The sequence below is a fragment of the Hylobates moloch genome, unplaced genomic scaffold, assembly GCF_009828535.3.
Source record: "Hylobates moloch isolate HMO894 unplaced genomic scaffold, HMol_V3 SCAFFOLD_10, whole genome shotgun sequence".
NCBI lineage: Eukaryota > Metazoa > Chordata > Mammalia > Primates > Hylobatidae > Hylobates > Hylobates moloch.
The window spans coordinates 50,020,794-50,042,570 of NW_026652285.1; the positions used below are offsets into that span (position 1 = coordinate 50,020,794).

At 41.3% G+C, this 21,777-nt stretch overlaps 1 pseudogene; it reads left to right on the forward strand.

The window, feature by feature from the left end:
* The window catches only part of LOC116475414 (acyl-protein thioesterase 2-like), a 61,132-nt pseudogene extending 49,279 nt beyond the window's left edge, over nt 1-11,853 (forward strand).
* The last annotated feature ends 9,924 nt before the right edge of the window (nt 11,854-21,777 follow it).

Sequence of the window (21,777 nt, forward strand, 5' to 3'; positions counted from 1 at the left end):
AACTATATATATACACACATATATGTATATATATTAGAGAGACTTGTCAAAATTTAAAAACTTTTGCTTTACCAAAGACTCTGTGGAAAGGCAGGCTATCCTTGGAGAAAATATTTCCCAGCCACATATTCAACAAAGGCCTTGTGTCTAAAATACATAAAGAACTCTCAAAACTTAATCAACAAACAATCCAATTCGAAAATGGGCAAGATATTTCACCAAAGACATGAGCTGATATTTCACCAAAGAAAATTTATGGCAAATGAGCACATAGAAAGATGTTCAACATCATGGACCATTAAGGAAATGAAAATTAAGGCTGGGTGTGGTGGCTCACTCCTGTAGTTCCAGCTACTCTGGAGGCTGGGGTGGGAGGATGGCCTGAGCCCAGGAGTCTAAGGTTGCAGTGAGCTTTGATTATGCTGCTGAACCCCAGCATGGATGACAAAGCTAAACCCTGTCTCAAAAAAAAAAAAAAAAAAAAGAAATGAAAATTAATGCCACAATAAAATATCACCACACACATATCAGAATGGCTAAAATAAAAAACAATGATAATACCAAATACTGGCAAAAATGTAGAGAAACTCATCACTCATACGTTGCTGTGGGAATACAAAAATGGCACAACAACCCTGGGAGAAAGTCTGGCAGTTTCTTACTCTCACAAAATTGAATCTGGACTTTAAATTCAACCCAGCCATTGAACGCTCGGGCATTTATCCCAGAGAAATTAAAACTTCTGTTCACACAAAACCATGCATGTTTATAGTAGCTTTCATTGTAACCACCAAAAAGTGGGAAAAAATCAGATGTTTTTCAATGAGTAAATACCTAAACAACCTAAACAAACTGTGGCACATCTGTGCTGTGGAGCACTAGTCAGCAATCAAAAGGAACAAATTCTTGATACAAAAAACTGCAATGGGTTTCACAGGAATTAGGATGAATGAAAAAGCCAGTTTTGAAAGGTTATATACTATATTATTAACATTCTTGAATGTTACATAAATTATATAAATGTAGATATATATACATACACACACAAATGGGTGCATGTAAAGCTGGTAAAATCTTAAGAAGCTCTGAGGATCACACCAATGTCAGTTTCCTGGTTTTGATTCTGCACTATAGTTATGCACCGTATTACCATTAGAGAAAACTGGGTGAAGGGTACACAGGATCTCCCTTTATATTTTTTTCAAACTTTCTGTGAATCTATTAAATATAGAGAGATATACATTTACAGATTTGTATGTAGTATATACGAAAGAAAAAGCAGATAATTGATAAAGCCTGTTCATTGAAAGACAGAAGAGTTGATTCTAGTGCACAGATGGAGAGATTAGCAATAAACAGGAAGGGTGATGCCTCTCCTCTAAGAGAGGATGAGGAAATAGCAGCAGATGCAAGGAAGTAGGTGCTGGGGATAGAAGGACAAAATATAAAAATATAAAAAAATCTACACCTAATGTTGTCTACATTTCTTATAGCAGAGGAGTCACAACCACCTGTCAAAAGTGATGAGGGTGTGGTGGTTACAAAGCGGAGTGAGCTGAAAGTTTGTAGTAACCATTGAAGAAATAAGAAAAAGCTTTTTTTTTTTTTTTTTTTTTTTGAGACAGAGTCTCCCTCTGTCTCCCAGGCTGAAGTGCAGTGGTGCAATCTCAGCTCACTGCAAACTCCACCGCCCAGGTTCAAGCAATTCTCCTGCCTCTGCCTTCCAAGTAGCTGGGATTACAGGCACGTACCACCATGCCCTGCTAATTTTGTATTTTTAGTAGAGACAGGGTTTCATTATGTTGGCCAAGCTGGTCTCGAACTCCTGACCTGCGGTGATCCACCTGCGTCAGCCTCCCAACATGCTGGGATTACAGGCATGAGCCACCATGCCCGGCCAGAAAATGCATTTAATAGAAACATTGTATTTCCCAAATTTCTTAACCTCACATTGCAGTGCTGTCTAGTAGAGCTTTCTGAAATGATGGAAATGTTCTGTACCTGTGCTGTCCAATACAACAACCACTGAGCACCTGAAATGTGGCTAATGTAACCGAGGAGGTTCTGTGGCTGGAATGTGTCCCCCAGACGTTTCCAACCTATGCAACAGTGTTGGGGGCTGCAGCCTAATATGAAGGGATTAGGTCATGAGGGCTCTGCTCTAATGAATGAATTAATGTTATTATTGCAGGCATGGGTTAGTTATTGCAAAAGTGGGGTTGTTATAAAAGCCTGTTCAGCCCCTTCTCACTCTCTCTCTGCTCTCTCACCCCCTCACCTTCTGTCATGGGATGATGCAGCATGAAGGCTCTCACCCTCGATCTTGAACTTCCCAGCCTCCTGAACTGTAAAAAATATGTTTCTGTTCTTTATAAATTACCCAGTCTGTGGTATTCTGTTATAGCAACATAAACTAAAACAGAAAGTAAATGTTTAATAGTATTTAATTTTAATTTAAATAGTCACATGTGGTTAGTGGCTACCCTAACCGCTTAGACAGCGAAGCTAACAGTTGCACATCATATAGGAGCCGTAAATGTCCAACCACAGTATAGTCCTATTGGATATTTAGTAAAGATCCAGGCCTAAAAATCTAAAGTATATCATTTTCTTCCTAATATTCAAAGTATATCATTTTCTTCCCTTTCTATGTTTTTCATAATTCAGTTTGTACTGAAACTGCAAATCGCTATGAAATCCTTGATTCTTAAAGCTCCAGTAGCCGGCTTTCAAGCAATTCCATCTACTATTATTTCTGAAATTCAAATTCTCTTTGTTGTGCTTATATCTCAAACTACTTGGCGGTGAAGTCTTATTGAAGTATAGCCTTAGAAGGTCTAAAACTGTAACATATACGTGGGGTTTTTTGTTTTTGTTTTTTTGGAAACTTTCTAAGCCCAGAGCAGACTCTGGACGGTGCATGAGCCTACCCACTCTCATGGTGTGGCTGAAGGGCTGAGGCTCTTCTAATAGGTCCTCAGGCCAGTGACAGAACAACTTCCAAACTCAACCACAGACTGATGACCCCACCTCATTTCTTACCAATCTCTACATATCTTGCTAAGTTTCAAATACACCAGCTACCTGACATTTCTGAAATCCAGCAAGGACTTTCTGGCCATGGAGCACTCAATAAATTACTTCCATAAGTGAATGAACAGAACAATGGAGAAATGCAAGAGGTTAACAATGTTCATGATCAGTGTTCCTCCCACCTTTACCACCAGGATATTTCTGCCCGAGTACCAAGTCAGGCATCATGATCCTGTCCTTCTCCTTGTACCTGCTCTTTACAAATTCATGTCCCACTCCCTTTAGGCCCTTTCTCCCAATCACACAAGGATAAAGAACAAGAAGTGCCCATCTGCAGTGATCCTTAACAGAAATCCAGTTAGCCAGGACAATCACCACTCCTCATTCAAATACTGCAGTAACTCCGCAGATGACATCCTTGAGGCAAGGGCGTGACTATCCCTCCAGAGACATTTCACTAGGGCCTCCAATACCGTCAATACAAACTGCTGTGCTGGCATGTTCTAGATGATTCTCTTCCAATCAGCAATTCTTTGCAAGAGGTAAGCCCTAAAATCTGTTGACTGAAGAACTTCCTGGGGTTGCAACTTCCTGAGTACATGACTGGTTAACACAGTTTTGGAAATACAGGCTTTAAGTAATTCAGAGCCAGCCTGCCCTCTGCTCACAGATTGGCTTTTCAGAGGTGCTCTGAGGAGGGTTTCAGTGTGGTCAGCCTTTTCCCTGTAACCTGAGAGCTTGGCTAGTGCCCCTCAAGTGTTTCACTGATAGGGAAGAGCAGCCTGGTGGAGACTTTCAAGGAGAGCTTACACATTAAAAATTGATGTAGCACTTTAAAGTTTAATATTTAAACAAAACACTTAGTGTTTACTGGTACCGCACATTTTGATCAGTACCAAATGTGGGGAAAATTGTGTTGAACTGGGGGAGCATTACTAAGAACACTACTTAGTATTCATGGCCTATATGCCTAAAAAGTCAATTTAGGGTTTTTAGCTTCCAATTATTCCAGAATAATTTTTTTTTTCAGCCTAGAGATGATATTTAAGTTGGAAGGACTGACTGCCATCTCTTCCAATAGCCATGAGTGCTGAAAAGCCCCCAACCTCTGCTTCTATACCAGCCACTCTCAACCTTTATTTCTGCAAAACATTTAAGACTGCCACCGTTAACTATAAATGATAATACAGAAATCCAATTATTTTAAAAATGCATGCACCTTAAACAGGGTTCTTTCTGAGGAAGTGAATAAAAGATGCATGGAAACACAAAAACTGATCAAAATTTCAGAGTGGGGATTGGGTTTCTATATGTGACAAGTCAAGAAGAGGGAAAACAAACTCAAAAGAAAAGAGAATGATGAAAACTACCTATAATGAAATAGCCCAGCTACACCCAGGTGGTATCTATTTTTTAAAATTATTCCTTTATTTTTATTTATTTATTTATTTTTATTTTTTTGAGACAGAGTCTTGCACTGTCATCCAGGCTGGAGTGCAGTGGTGCAATCTTGGCTCACTACAACCTCTGCCTCCCAGGTTCAAGTGATTCTCCTGCCTCAGCCTCCTGAGTAGCTGGGATTAAGGCACGTGCCACCACACTCAGCTAATTTTTTGTATTTTTAGTAGAGATGGGGTTTCACTATGTTGGCCAGGCTGGTCTTGAATGCCTGACCTTGTGATCCACCCACCTCGGCCTCCCAAAGTGTTGGGATTACAGTATCTATAGGGGTAAAATAGTAAGAGTGAGCTATAAAGTAATGTGGCTGGCTCCACAAGCCACACACAGCGATCAGACTCAATACCTTCTCATGGCACCATCTGGGTGCTGACTGTGCCAGGACAGTGCGTTGGGGACTGGAATAGCGTGTGTTCCCATATGAGTATCAGTTAAGGTTCTTGTGGCAGGTAACAGAGACTCGCTCTACCTAACTTAGACCAAAGGGGATTTGTGGAAAGGAATATCAAGTATGCCACAGAAGTGACAAAGGATGGGGAACTAGTTTGGTAATGGGCTGGGGCAAGGGCCTTGCAGAGGACCAAGCAGTTGAGGCGGGAACCCCAGCTTGGTTAGTTCATGCCATCACTGTCCCTCGGCAACCAGGAATGATCTAAAGTGTCTCCCTCGGCCATTTACTGCTGTGACAGTCCCAGAGGAGAGGCCCTGACTGGCCAAGCTTAAGTCACTTATCTGCGCCTGGCTGTACTGGAGGAGGAGAGAAAAGGGCTCATTCATTCGGCACCTGTTTTTTGAATATGTACTGAATGCTAGGCACTGTCCTAAGGCACTGGGATACAGCCATGGCTAAACAAAGTCTCTGCCCTCCTGGTTCTCATATTCTAGTGAGGAGTCAGATGTGAAAAACAGTGAAGAGGGCTATGAAGAAAGACAAGAAAACTCAGGGTCATAGGCTAGGGCAGGGAGACTATTGTAGGTGTGATGGTCAGCAAAGGCATTTTTGAGAAGGCAATATCTGACCAGCAACATGTAGCAAGTGAGGAAGGAGCCCACAGGACCATCTGGGGAAATGGAAGTCCAAGGTGAACAGTAATGGCAAAAGCCCAGAGACAGGCATGCGCTTGGCATGTTGGAGAAAGTAAAGCAGCACAAGCAATTGGGAGAACTACAGCGCTACAGGAACAATTTCCTCCCCGAGGTTTTCTTCCACAGACAGGGAGCTCCATTAGCAGAGCACCCCTGGCAGTCAGACTTGTTTGCCCACTCACAGGGGAGGGGAAATTCTCCAATAAGAAACTGAGATGCTCTTAGGGGAAAGGCCTCTGTCTGGTAGATGAATGTTGAATGTCTACTGGAATTTCCATCCCCCTCTAGCTTGGTGGGCACCCTTCAGTGTCCTGAAGTGGGTCTGTATTTCAGTATTTCAGTGGTCAAAACACTTTTCGCCACGGTTTTTTGTTTTTGTTTGTTTGTTTGTGTTTGTTTTTGTTTTTTTGAGATGGAGTCTCACTCTGTCACCCAGGCTGGAGTGCAGTGGTGCGATCTCAGCTCACTGCAACCTCCGCTTCCTGGGTTCAAGCGATTCTCTTGCCTCAGCCTTCCTAGTAGCTAGGATTATGGGATTACAGGCATGCATGACCACACTCAGCTAATTTTTGTATTTTTAGTAGAGACAAGATTTCACCATGTTGGACAGGCTGGTCTCAAACTCCCAACCTCAAGTGATCTACCCACCTCGGCCTCCCAAAGTGCTGGGATTACAGGCATGAGCCACTGCACCCAGCCTTCAGCACCATTCTCACTCAAGCAAACATATCTCCTTAGTTGCACTAGCAGATTAATTTAAGCAGAAGAAAGGTGTGATAAATCCATATTATTTATCATAGGTATACACTGAACTCACTCTCATCAAAATGTAAAAGAAATTGAGATGTTTTGCCAAGTTCATCAAAGTAAATTGTGCATAAGGAGAAAAAGGTAAATTAACATTTGCCCATCTTATCATTTTAGGTTCCCTAGGATGGCCTATTGCTGGAATAGAAAAATCAGAGAGGAGACCTCGCTCTTATATTAAAATCTAATGGGCTCAGTCTTAAAGTGTTCCACATGCCTGTCTAGATATCTTTTTCTTATAGACCTCCAATATTCCCTACTGATAAGATGCAGGAATAGGGGCCATAAAGGATTAACCAAACAGTGACCATTTGGGAGAAATCATATATAGAAAGAGCAGTAATAACGTTTGGGTACGCATATAGCCTCTTTGCTGAAAATGCCTAATTTGAGTTACAAAGCAGATTAACTGATTTAAAAAAAAAAATCACTGCAGCCTTGATGCCATGGTTCATGCCTGTAATCTCAGCACTTTAAGAGGGTATCACCCAGGCAGAAGGATCACTAGAGGCCAGGAGTTTGTGACCAGCCTGGGCAACATAGAGAAACCCCGTCTCTACAAAAAAAAAGTATTTAAATTAGCTGGGCATGGTGGCATGTCTGTATCCCCAGCTACTCTGGAGGCTCAGGAGAGAGGATCACCTGAGCCCAGGAGTTTAGGGCTACAGTGGCCTACGATCATGCCCCTGCACTCCAGCCTGGGTGACTGGGCAAGACCCTATCTCTAAAAAATAGTAAGAATAATTTTTTTTTAAAAATCACTTTAGGTAAACTAGGGAAAATATTAACACTGAGCTGGTTCTTCAAAGCTGGGGATGAACACTCTGCTCAGTATTGCTTTCCGAGCCTCCTGTTCATAATGACGGTTATTGGGGGCAGAAATGGCAAGCATTTGATTCAAGGAGTGAGCCTCAGAGTGTCAATGAAGTGTGGGGCAGCTTTGGTAAGGGCAGCTGCAAACAAGATGCATGGATTTGGAAGGCCACCCAAACTCCTATCACCACTTAAAGCAGTTCACTCATTCAGCATGTGGATATATGACTTTAGCTTATGATTTTGCTCCCTACTAAAATGCAAATATCCCTGGAATGGTGGATTACAGATACTACTTAGGTTTTCCTGGAAGAAGTGGAAGAACTTGCTGGAACTCTGGCTTCCTGAGGGACAATGGTGCTAATCAGTAATAGAAGGTAGCAGCTTAAGTTGGACTGAAATTTCAGAATTGCCCAGGACTAGCCCCAGCCTATTATCCCTGTGGGATCTCATCTTCTCACACGCCAAACCCCTTCCAAGTGCCCCAGTGCCTAAGCACCCACTCCCCAAGCACCAACTCCCCCACTTCTGGCCTGAACCTCGTCATTATTATCCTGTGAGGCGTTTCCTAGATGCTCAACAACCCCATATACGTTCACATGCATCACTTCGTTTAATTCTGTGCTTTGTTCCATCATTCCCTCTGAGCAAAATGGCTGCCACCTCTACACCACCAACCCAAATTCAATCCTTCAAGTTCAAACCTCACCTCTTCCACAAAGTCTTCCCATGATCCCTCCCACTAATAGCAGTCTCCTCCTGGTCTGAATTTAAAGCACTTATTTTCTGAAGTAATCACTTGGCAATGATCCATACTAGTCTTATGATTTCTTTCCATTTTCAATGGTCTCATATGTTTGCTTCTGCAACTTGGCTATAAATCAACAGGAGGGGCATAGCCTATGTCTTTTTGTAGTATTACACAAGACCACCTTCTTCTAATAACTCTTTGAATCCACAGGTGTCACCACTTTTCTCCAGCCCATACCTACACAATACCACCCAACTTTGCAAAGTTATAGGCGACAAAGTACATATTGGTCCTAACCCATAAATATCCATCCTTTTAAATGTTCAACAACCCTGTGAAGAAGGTTTTATGATTTCTATTTTAGAGGAGACAAAATTGAGATGCAGGATGTTAAGTAATTTAGCCCAATCTCATTGACAATTTGACTAATCACATTGCTAAGAAGTGACGGTATTGTCAAGTGACAGTTTCACTTATTGTGCCAGATTATGCTGCTCTAGAATATATTCCCAGAATCTAATACTGTTTAGATCCTTCTAGCACTTCACATAGTAAGTGAAAAGAACTGATTGCTTTTAAGAGAGCAAGAGAGTGAGAAAGCTCATAGGTAAATATTGGTACAGAAATTAACAACGCATATATAATTTGGAAGTATAGTTCTCATCCTTTAGTTGGATCTTTACAGAATCAGTATATAGGCTTCAGGACACCTGTGAACCACTTGAAATTGAGATGAAATTGTACCAGGAATGTGTACATCTGTGCATATTGTGGGAGGGAGAGTCCACAGCTTTTATAAGATTATTAGAGTAATTCTCTGCCAGTCATCAGGGTGGTCACATATCTTTTGCTTTTCTCTCTTCCTGGCCCATAAGCAGATGGCACTGTCCCACCTCTAGAAGCAAATACATCCATGTGACTTGGGGCACTGAAATGTGAGAGTGACTTGGGGCACTTTTGGACAGAAACCTTAAGAGACAAAGCTTACCACATTTCATTTCCCTCTGGTATCATGGTTGGCAATGGTCAAAATGGCAGCAACTCCATTAGCTCAGGCCCTTGAGGGTCTGCAATCGGCTGGTCCCTCTTGCCAATCCAAAATGGACATGTAGTGTGAGGAAAAAAAAAAGCTTTGATGTTTTATTCCAAGGAGATCATACAGCTATTTGTTCCTACAGCACACCCTCATTTGTCATCGCTGATACACATCTTTAACCCCTCAAAAGTTAAAGATCACTTTAACCCTAATGAATGAAGTTCTAACAGAAGATGATTTCCAGGAAGAATTTCTTCTTCTCTTCATACCGATGAAAGCCATATACTATATTGAATTCTGCCTTAGTATTCCAATTACCTCTGAGTAACATTTCTCCCTATGGTAGCATATGATGCATTGCTCTTTCTTCCTTCATAAGTCACACACAATCGCTCATGAAGGAAAAAAAGGTGCACGTAAGTGCCAGAAGCTCCTAGGAGAAGGAAGCATGAACATGAACAGTTTACAAGGGGAATAATTCCTCAGAGATTTGGGACCATTTTCTCTGTTTGTCCCATTAGTAGCTCTGAACATCCATATGAATGGAATATTCCATTAATCACTTAGTCAGTTTCCATGGCTCAAGACAGTTCTCCAATTATCATGCACAACTTGGCAATATTCATCTCTCTAAAATGTCATTTGGAGCATGTCATTTTCTTTGTCAAAATCAAGCAGTGTTTTCCTAGTACCAATAGGACAGAAATACAAAGATGTTGCCTTAGCAGTCAAGCCCACTTGCACACAGCAACTATCAGTATCATGGGTATTGATGCCATCACCCAGCTTCCTGCCCTCTGTATATCTCATGCTAACCAGACCAGTTGTCTCTTAATGCCCTGAACAAACTGGCATGTCTCCACCTCAATACCTTTGTTTACTCTGTTCCCCTTGCCTGGAATGGTCTTCTCTCCCTCCACTCACAAAAATCCTCCAAAACTACAAATTCACTTACTCTCTGAAGAGGCAATTGACCTCCAGGTATCTATCTCAAAGACTGACTGGAAAAAATATGAAATGCTACTTATTGCAACACTATTATGATAACAAATGACTGAAAATATCAAACTTTCTATTAAAAGTAATGACTGAACAACTTGTTAGAGCTGTACAATGAGATACTGTGCAGTCATAAAAAGTACTGAGAAGTATCTGGATATAGAGTGATTTCTAGGATATATAAAGTGAAGACAGTACATTGGGGGGAAATGTGTGTCCTGTATTAATAAATAGCTAAGGTACATGGGCCCATACTGAGTGCTAGGGAGGCTTCCACAGCCTGGGATGGGCAGAACACCTGTAAGAAATCCCTTTGAGGCAACCCAGCCTTCTTGAGTTAACTGCAGCAGCTTTCCAAAGACTGAGTGAGGTAGCAAACTAGATATCTCCAGGCAAAAACCCCTACAGGCACAAGTGGAAAGCAATGAGAACTTTCCAAAGACCCCAAAAGCAGACAGCCAGGCTGTAAAGCAAAGAGAGATCTCCCAGGGCTCAAAATTCAGACAGTTCATCTGTAAAGCAAAAGGAGATCCCTGGAAATTCACCAGTGTTCAGACTCTAATTCTTACTGAAAAGAAAGTCCTGATTCTACCCTCAAAACATTTGAAGCCAGTGGAGAATGGAATCAAACTAAAATGGCAACAAAGCCCAGACCCAAATCAATGACAAATTAGTGTGCCTTACTCCGAGCCTGAGAGAAGAAGGAGTGTGTCCTTTTTTGGGAGTAAATGTTTTTTATCTCCACCTCTACTGTTATTTAAGGAAAATGACTACCACACAATCAAAAATTATTAGTCACATGAAGCAACAAGAAAATGTGATATATGAGAGGTTAAGTGAAAAAAACCATCATTGGAAACAGATCCAGATGAAGGAATTATTACACGGAACTTTAAAATAAACATGTTAAAGCTTCTGATAGACAATGTGGACAGAACACATGAGCACATGAGGATTTCAGCAAAGAGATGGAAACTATAAAAAGAAACAAATGGAAATGCTGAAAGTAAAAATTATACCAGAAATGAAGAATTCAGTGTACAAGCTTAACAACAGATTGGACACTGCTGAGGAAAGAAATTATAAACCTGAATTCGGATCTAAAGAAACTACACTACTCTCTTCCTCCATAGATGCCTCTTCTCCCATCCCTCCTAAAGGCACAGCTGGGCTGAGCCCTGTCCACCATCTGGCTCCCTCATGTCAAGTACATCCATATCTGTCCCCTTGTGCCTAGGATCCCTGTGACACTGAACACGAAGATGGTGATGCCCTCCTAGTTTGACCTGATGGGGCTGAGTCCAGGTGCCTCAGAGGATGAGGCTGGCATCAAGAAGGCAGAAGAGAACTTAAGGTCCCAGCCTCTCCTCGGCCTCCTCCCTTCCCTGTCCCCCCAGGAAAGCACTGGGCAGTGCCCCTGTCTGGCTCCCTTCCTGGGCCCCTTGGCAGCTTCCCCACATCCAGTCATGCGCCCTCCCCCAAGTCAAGGACTTGATTGAGCACTAGATGAAGAATGTGGTCCCCGCCAATCAAATTGTCTTGGGTAGCTTTTCACAGGGCGGGGGGCTCTACCCCTCCACCCAGCCGTGTGGCTGGCATTGTGGCTTTGAGCTTCTGGCTGCCTCTGCTCTGGGCCTTCCCCCAGGCAGTCAGCAGCAGTGCCAAGGACCTGACAATTCTTTAGTGCCATGGGAAGCTGATCCCCAGGCTGCCCATATGGTTTGGGGCCCTGATGGCCAAGAAGCTCCGTTCTGTTGTCATACCTGCCAGGGTCCAGCTCAAGACATATCCTGGTGTCATGCACAGCTCTTGTCCTTAGGACACGGCAGCTGTGAAGGAATTTCTTGAGAAGCTGCTGTCTCCTAACTAACTAGAGTCACTAGTCCCCAGTGCAGCCCCTACCTCACGGGGTACCCAGCAAACAAGCTGGAACCTTGGCACCATCTTGGATCTGAGCCTGTTGAGCCCCTGTCCCCACCCTTCCTGACCTGTCCTCTTCCCACAGACCTCTGGGGCAGGTGGCAAGGCCTGGCCAGCCCTTCCTTACTGGTCTCAGCCACTTAGCTCTATCTGCAGCAAGGGTGGGCTGCTTTCTTACCCCATTTCCCTAGAGGCAGGCCCCCCTGGCAGCAGTATTGGAGGGGCTGTAGGCAGCTGGAGAAAGGGTCTCAGCTGCTGACCCACTCACTCAGGACCTCACTCACTAGCCCTGCTTTGGGTCCCCTCCTGTGACCTCAGGGTTTGGCCCATGGGGCCATCCCAGGTCCTTGCCCCAACTGATTCTGCCCAGATAATCATGTGTCTCTCCTCCCTTTACTCCAGCTGCTTCTCAATCATAAACATGGCCATGGCCCCAGAGCCCCCTTGCTGCTTTGGGATCCCCATCCCTGGGCAAGAGTGTTGGTGAGGAGGTGGAGTCTTTCAAGGGGGTCTTTCCTCAGCTGTTTCCCCTCACTGTGGGGCTAGGCTCTGCCTCCCCCTTACCCTCTTCCTGCACAGGCCTGGAGCCTGCTGACTGAGGTTCAGGTCTCCCCCAGCTGTCTCATCCCCAGTTTGTCCCAATTTTATCATTAATATTGATAAAATATCAATATTTTACAAATTCTAATAAGGAAGAGATGTAGGAAAATATCATGGAGGCAGTGGGAAGGAGTTGTATCTCATCTTCTGTCTCCATGTGTTTTAGGGTGTTTTTCTTGTTGTATCTTGAATTCTGATAAAATTAAAGAAATCATTTCCTCAAAAAAACTATACCAAAGGAAATACAAAAAGAATGGGGGAAAGTCGGATAGAACATCTGAGAACTGAGGAACAATATCAATCAGTCTAACACATGTGTTATTGGAGTCCCAAAAGAAGAGAAAAAGAGATGAAACAAAGACACTAGAAATATTTAAAGACATAATGACCAATGATTTTCCAAAACTGATTAAATATATCAACTTCAGGCAGAATAAATATAGGAATACCAGCAAAGCTCACCAAGGTAAAAAAAAAATTTAAAAATAAAAACACCTAGCTATACCGTAGTCAAACAGCTAAAAACCAATACTGAAAATAAGCTTTAAAGTAGTCAGAGAAAAATGACATATTATATGCAGGAATCAGTGAAAGAAATGATGCCTGACTTGTCATCAGGAAAAAAAGGCAACCGAATGACATTATTTAAGTGTTGAAATAAAAAACCTATCTACCTAGAATTCTATATCCCACTAGATGATCCTTCAGAAATTATGATAAAATAAAGACATATTCAAAAAGACAAAAGGTTAAATAATTCATTGCAAGCACCTGCATCACAAGAAATTCTAAAGGCTGGAGTTGAATTATCCCAGAGGGGAGCCCTGAGGTGTAAGAAGAAGTTAGGGGCACCCAAAAAAGTAAACACCTGGGTTAGTGTAAAATGGCTTTTCTTACCTTTATTTTAATAATTTTAAATTTCTTAAAATACTATTCACTATCTGAAGCAAATATAATAACATCTTGTTAGTTAGAAAAACCATCCATCCATTTATGGCCCCCAAAGTAAGCATTTATCCTGACTTTTCCATATAAACTATATCTCAGGGTAACCAAATAGTTGGGAAGGGGAAGTTTCTCTCTCAAAATATGCCAGTTAATTAAAAAAAAGAAAAAATTAAAATATCAATATTTTACAAATTCTAATAAGGAAGAGATGTAGGAAAATATCATCAGTGACTGCTAACAGAACAAAAGAGAAACAACCAAGCATTCTATGACTTGTTGTACATATACTCACCACCACCTACAGAAATACTCTTGGCCGAGCTGGTGGCTCATGCCTGTGATCCCAGCACTTTGGGAGGCCAAGTTGGGCGGATCACCTGAGGTCAGGAGTTCGAGACCAGCCTGGCCAACATGGCAAAACCCCATCTCTAGCAAAACTACACAAATTAGCCAGGTGTGGTGGCACGTTCCTGTAATCCCAACTACTCGGGAGGCTGAGGCAGGAGAACAGCTTGAACCCAGGAGGTGGAGGTTGCAGTGAGCCGAGATCGTGCCACTGCACTCCAACCTAGGTGACAGAGTAAGACTTCTTCTCGAAAAAAATGATAATAATAAAGAAATATTCTTGTCAAAAATAATTTAATCCAAATGTGAGTTATCCTCTAGAGTTGATAGGCTATAGCTCTAACCACCAATCTACAGAAAATACAGAGGACAGACTATTCTCCCTCTCCAAGGCATCATCTTATGTGAATACATGTGGCTGCTTACTAAGAACTTTTTTTTTTTTTTTTTGAGTCTTGCTCTGTCGCCCAGGCTGGAGTGTGGTGGCATGATCTCAGCTCACTGCAACTTCTACCTCCCGGGTTCAAGCAATTCTCTTGCCTCAGCCTCCCGAGTAGCTGGGATTACAGGTGCCTGCCACCACACCCACCTAACTTTTGTATTTTTAGTAGAGACAGGGTTTCACCATGTTGGCCATTCTGGTCTCGAACGCCTGACCAAAAGTGATCCACCCACCTCAGCCTTCCAGAGTGCTGGGATTAGAGGCATGAGCCACCATGCCCAGCCACTAAAAACATTCTTAATCACTGATTTTTTTCTTTAAAAAAAGAAAGGTGTACATTTTACATTTTTATGTCTTGTCCTAGGATGCTGAATATTAAATGTGTTGAATGCCAATCATATGCATTTAACACATTCAGTGGAGTTAAATTCCCTTCAAAATGGCACAAATATCTTCTCAGTGCCCTAGGGCTAATGCCCAAATTATAGTGTGATGAATCTAGAGAAAAATAGCTCCAGCCAAACCAAATAAAGGCCACACCAGCCTTCACATGCCACTCAACCTGAACCTGCCAGAAGGATGCTGCTGAAATATGCACCCATTCTTGACCCCACCAGCCAGCTCACTCAGCTCCAATTGCCATCTAATTTCTCAGTAGGAATATTAATAAACAGAACATATTATAGCGTCTAGCCATGAGATGACATAATTTAGAACTCATGCTACAAGATCCATTCACACATCCTATGTAGTAATGTAAGTACCCTTACCTATTTACCAATAAGTTGAAAATACAAAGTATTGACTGCACAGTGACTCCACTGAGAAAGCATCATTCCAGGTGATTTGTATGTTCACACATCTTTCTCTCATTCCAATCACTGCCCCTTCATCACAGTAATTCTCATTAGAATGAAAAATTAAGAGCCAAGATTTAGGCTTGGGTTACTGGCATCGATTTTAAGTAGAAAGTTTAATTTCTACTACAACTGTATTGTACTAGAAATTTTCTAGTAAAACTGAAAAAACTGGGGATTATTTTCTTTAACAGAAATCCAGAAGAATAAAATGCAACCCACCAACACATGAGCAATGGAAATATGTAAAGAGAACTCACGACAGCTGCAGCATCCTTAGCCATACTGGCTGATGGATTCCAATTCATCCACCACAACTGATTTAATATGAGAGTATAATTAGTACTGCTGATTACTATCTGGTGCCAGATATCCCAAATGCCCCACCTTCGTGCTAATTAATCTTGAAAACTTTCCAAGCTTTCCTCTACCCTGCCTGCCTCTGTTCCCTGCATCGGTGCACACATAGCATTCTACTCAAACAAACAGTGCAACAAGAAGAGCATCACTAGGTCTTGCACACAGTTGGCACTCAGTAAATGTTTGTTTATTCAAATCACTGCTCCTTCATCACAGTAATTCTCATTAGAATGAAAAATCAAGAGCCAAGATTTAGGCTTGGGTCACTTTAACAGGCATTGATTTTAAGGCCATGGAAATATATGTGATCAAGTTGATAGTAAAAAGCAATCTTTAGAAAATCCAAGGAATCATCACAGCAGTAATTTTGTCAGAATACCCTACATTTAGACACTGAAAAATGAGAGGCTATACCATTAAGGATGTATTCATATGTCAGTGATCTGAATGAAAACAGCAGAAATCTAACAGAAACAAGACTGTGATGCTATTAAAACTTAGGCTACGGGACTAAAGACAATGTAGCCTCTAATCTTTTCTAAGAATACAGTTTTTACCAAAATATTTGTGAAGTAACTAAATACATTTGATAAAGGATGGAGCAAGAATTATCTTCAACAAAGATATGTTTCACAAACCTTTTCATTCTGTGCTCCCTTCCTCAGTCTGCCCTGCTCCCTGCAGCCTCACCAATCCAGCATTGCTTCTGCATTCTAAGTAATCCCCCCGCCCCCAACAAAACATAGTAGGCTTTTGCCAGGAGCCACCCTTGCAAAACAGTGGGTTAGAGTTATTCTTATTAGAGTGGTGGTGTTAAAGATAGGAGGCAGAGGAAGATAGCAAGGACAAGCCCAAGAATGGGAAGAAGCAAATTCAAAACGTCCAGTTTGAAAAATCATTTCCCTGTCAACTGTGGGGAGTTTTGTAGCTCCTATTCATGCTTCCTAATGGAAGGCACACACTACTCCTCTGTGGAACTAAACTTTCTATTTGAGAAACAATAGCCTTGATAATTCAGCTACTTAATAATTCTTCCTTAAATAGGAAAAGAAAAGGAATGATTGAGGACGGGGATTCCCTGGCATTTTTAATCTGCAGCACTAGCTTCACTTGAGAAGACAGTGCTTTTAACTGCTAAAGGCAGTTCTGGTGAGATAAATTTATATCACTGAGAAAATTTAACACATGTTCTCTCTTCAGATATGCCCAGCAGCGTCTACAGGAATGGCTTTGGAGCTTTAATATATGGGCAAGAAAGGGTACGATTGGGCAGGATCATTTTACCCATTCATAAACCTTATTTTTTATTTTTTGGAGACGGAGTTTTGCTCTGTCGCCCCAGCTGGAGTGCAGTAGTGCCATCTCGGCTCACTGCAACCTCCGCCTTCCAGGTTCAAGTGATTCTCCTGCCTCAGCCTCCCGAGTAGCAGGGATTACAGGTGTCCGCCACAAGGCCCAGCTAATTTTTTGTGTGTTTATTTTTAGCAGAGACAGTGTTTTGCCATGTTGGCCAGGCTGGTCTGGAACTCCTGACCTCAGATGATCCGCCCACCTCAGCCTCCCAAAGTACTGTGATTACAGGCTTGAGCCACCCACCATTCCTGGCCCCCATTCATAAGTCCTTAACTCTTCAGCATAGTACTTAGACCCCAATGCAGCCCTCTCAGGCACCTCTATGCCTCATCTTCACCAAGTCCACTTCTCCTTCTCCCCTTTGCTGTAAGCATTTCCCAAATCTCAGTTCTTGTCCCACTCCCTCAGTGCTTCTCTCTCCACATGTTTCCCATAGCAAGCTGCAGCAGTCTCAGAAATCTGAACTTTGACTCTGATTCTCACCTCTTTATCTCCAAAATCAGACATACTTACTAAGCATTGGCCAGTGCAGTGGCTCACTCTTTGGGAGGCTGAGGCAGGAAGATTGCTTGAGGCCAGGAATACAAGACCAGCCTGGGCAACATAGCAAGACCTTGTCTCTACAAAAAATTTAAAAATTAGCCTGGCATAGTGGTACATGCCTTTAGGCGAGACCCTTTGTCTAAAAGAATCTGATGTGTTTGTGCAAAAATTAAAAATGTCATCTCCATCTGCAAAAGTATGGAGAAATTATAAGGCAAACACTAATCCAGAAAAATGTTATAGTTATTACACGTTGACACATATAAATATATAATATGCATGTGTACATATTATATATGATATATAAATACTATAATAATATACAATATAAATATGATCTATAATAGATAATTTACAAAAGAAGAAAAGCAGATCTCTACTACATATTTGGGAGAAAAACTTAAAGAAATGCAAATTCAAACAATTTAAACAGAAAAATTGCCATAACTGTGGATGATAATTTATGCACAAAATGCTCATTGTGCCCTGGCTATAGTATCAAATTGGAGATCATCTAACTGCACAACACTAGGGTAATGGTTCGGTAATTGTGGTACAATGTATACTAGGATTTATGGTGGGCTTTGGGGGATCATCATATATTTCATAAACAACATGCATTGTCCCAAACAGTGGAGATTTAAACTGCTTGAGGTTTTCAGGTAAATATGAAGGACAGATATATAGACTTCTGCATGCTTCTAAAACTCCATTAAAACAACAGTAAAGGATGAATGACAAGTATAAAGAGAACTATAGAAGGGATAATAGTGGACGTGATATTTTGATAAAATTTCAGGAGTGGAAAACAGATGGGGAAATTAGATTTGATTTGGCAGAGCTGAAAAAGAAGCTGAAATGCAAGTGCATATGAAGGAAGATACCAATGAGAAAAAGCTGATCTACCCCCACAGAACCCCTGAAAGACTCAGGAAGTGGCAGTCTAAATAGCTAAAAGAGAGGTTTTTGAACGTTCTCACCACAAAGAAATGCTAAATGCATGAAATGACGGATACACTAAATACGCAGATTGGATCATTATGTAACATATACATGTATCAAGACATCAAATTATACTCCATACATAGGTACAAAGCATCAAAGATTTTCTAAATTAAAAAAAGAAGAAACTGGCAGTCTCAGCCTAGTGGGGGAGAAGCATGTGGCAAAATACTGATTGGAAATCCCTAGGGAAAACAATAAAAGTCCCACATCCCTCCATCTCTTTGAGCAGTCAGACAACCACCCTCAACTGTTCCCCCAAAGAGACAGGAGATTTAATCTCTAGAGAACTGAAACAAAAAGACTCTGTACTTGAAGACTCAAGTATGGCAGAGTGTTGTGATGATAATGCCTCCGATTAAAAATGGAATTAATTGACAGTCTGCACACTGAGCTGCAGGACCCTCAGCTCTCTTCCTCAGCTTTCTGTTCAAGAGAACCAGCCACCAGGCTTATTAATACATCTTCCAGGACTGGATTCCAGGACCAGACTCCAGGACCTTTCTCTGGAAGAACTGAATGGTCCCAAAGAATACATCTATAGGCTCAGGCATTTGGGACCCCCCCCAGGTTTCACCCACCTGCACAGAGATTCCAGTCAGCATGTTAGTGCCTCACTCTGAAATATCAATGCACAGCCACAAACCACTAGATGTGAGGAAAGTCTTCCTCACGAAATAGACAGACTGAAACAAACAGAAAAATGTAGCTTGGAGGAAACAGAGACAATGCAGAAAATAGAAGAAAACTACAAAACAAATTGATAACTTCAGTGAGATGAGATGTTTCACCGATGAAATAAGAACAAAGGAGAAACAAGAAAGAAAACAAGAAAAGCTATAAAAGATCAAAATATAATGGCCAAAACTGCCTAATGAATCGTCAGAATCTTGTCTGAACCATATATGGGATTTCTACATGGATTCTGTTTTAATAGAAAGAGACTCACTAATAAAAGAAAAATTTTAATGTTTTGCTCTATACAATGCATTACTTCCAGCTATTTGAAAATCACACCCAATGGAGTTCTTAATAACATGGGAAAATGCTCATAACACTGAGTGAGAAAAGCAGAAAAAATTTATTAGGTATTAAAGGCATGTTTTCAGGTATTACAGCTATATGCATGCATATTTTTACCTGTGTATTTGTGCATATTGGTTTATGGACGTGTTGACCATCTCCCTAGATGCCTAGCATTTTTACTTTTCACTCTGTCTCTCTCCACCAAATCTAACTTGTCTCTGGAGTGGGAAAGCTTTGCTATCTCAATCATGGAAGTGCACATGATCCAATTTCCAGATGGACAACTATTTTTGTAGAAACTTACTTTCCACTGATAACTAAAGAGTAGCTTTAAACAATAGAGCAAAATAAGGCATAAAAAGACCTTCCGAATATAAGTTTCTGAATAGGTCCAAAGAGGACAGTTTACCTAATATGTTCCCTGGGGTCTTGCTCACGTCTACTCAGTCCTGTTTTACAGACGATTATTACCGGCTGGCGCGGTGGCTCACGCCTGTAATCCCAACACTTTGGAAGGCCGAGGCAGGTGGATCACCCGAGGTCAGGATTTCAAGATTAGCCTGGTCAACATGATGAAACTCCATCTCTACTAAAGACACACAAACAAAAATTAGCTGGGCATGGTGGCGCATGCCTGTAATCCCAGCTACTCAGGAGGCTGAGGCAGGAGAATCGTTTGAACCTGGGAGGTGGAGATTGCAGTGAGCCGATATCGTGCCACTGCACTCCAGCCTGGGCAACAGAGGGAGACTCCATCTCAAAAAGAAAAAAAAAAAGTATTACAAGCGTGGGGATCTAATTTTCAAATTCAAAGCAAACTAGCAGCAACCATTAAGAAAAATTGATCAGCATTGAGGCATTAAGACAAAACACTACTATGTAAAGACAGGAAAGTAGTTTCTATAATTGTTATTCAATATAATCAAAAATTTTAAAAATAATTCTGGGCAACCCATGGACCTACCAATAAGGAAATGGATGAATCAGTTATAACAGATCTATATAATAGAGTATTATGCAACCATGAAAATGGAATGAAAAGGATCTCAGTATACCAATGTGGAGTGATCTCCTGGGTGTGTTATTAAGTGAAAAATGCAAATTGCGTGACAGTATGCTACTTTTTGTGAAGGAAAAACAAGACTAATACATACTTGTCTGTTATTGCAAAAATAAACATGGAAGGATAAACCAAAAACTAATAAGGCAGTGGTCATCTATAGGGGACAGAGGTGGAATCAGGTAGAAGGGATAAAAATGAAGGTGAGACTTCTCTGAGTATCTTTGCTTAATTTTAATTTTTGATTCTTATGTTGACATACATAACTCAAAGATAAAATTCACTGAAAATAAATTTTTGTTTGTTTGTTTGTTTTTTGTTTTTTTGGGGTTTTTTTGAGACTGAGTCTCACTCTATTGCTCAGGCTGGTATGCAGTGACGTGATCTCGGCTCATTGCAACCTCCGCCTCCTGGGTTCAAGCGATTCTCCTGCCTCAGCCTCCCGAGTAGCTCGGATTACAGGTGCCCGCCACCACACTTGGCTACTTTTTGTATTTTTAGTAGAGACAGGGTTTCACCATGTTGGCCAGGCTGGTCTCGAGCTGCTGACCTCAAGTAATCCGTCCATCTTGGCCTCCCAAAGTGCTGGGATTACAGGAGTGAACCACCGCACCCGGCCAATAAATGTCTATATAAAACAAAATGAAACAAATTTATATAGATAACAACATTTTCACATAATCACAAAGAGAAAAAATATTTCAAGTGACTTTTAAGCTTAGTACACTGCTATACATTTTTAGTTAGGTTTGTTATGAAGACAAAAAGAACTACAAGAAATTTTAATTTTCACTTAGTTTGTAGTAGCAGTAATATTGGTGCTGTTGTTTTAAATGTTATAGAGTGAAGCAAAGAACAATAGTCCTTTATCCGTGGTTTTGCTTTTCACAGTGTGTTACTTACTGTCAACCCCAGTCCAAATAAATTGAATGGAAAATTCCAGAAGCAAACAATTCCTAAGTTTTAAATTGTGTGCCATTCTGAGAAGTATGATGATATCTCACACCATCCCACTCCATCCTGTCCAGGACTTAAAACATTGCTTTGTTCAGCACATCCATGCTGTATAAGCTACCTGCCCGTTAGTTACTAAGTAGCCTTCTTTGTTATCAAATTGAAAAAATGTAGTATATACAGAGTTTGGTATGATTCACAGTTTCAGGAATCCACTGGGGAGTTATGGAGGCTAAAGTAACTCCATCTTGGATGCTAATCTACCATGTAGACTTCTGATTAATCCCAGTTCCTGGAATGCCTCTTTATCTACTGTTCCTTGTGTAGGAGCATGTACTTACTGTAAGCCCTGCCCCTAGGTCAAAACAACCTTGATGTTATCAC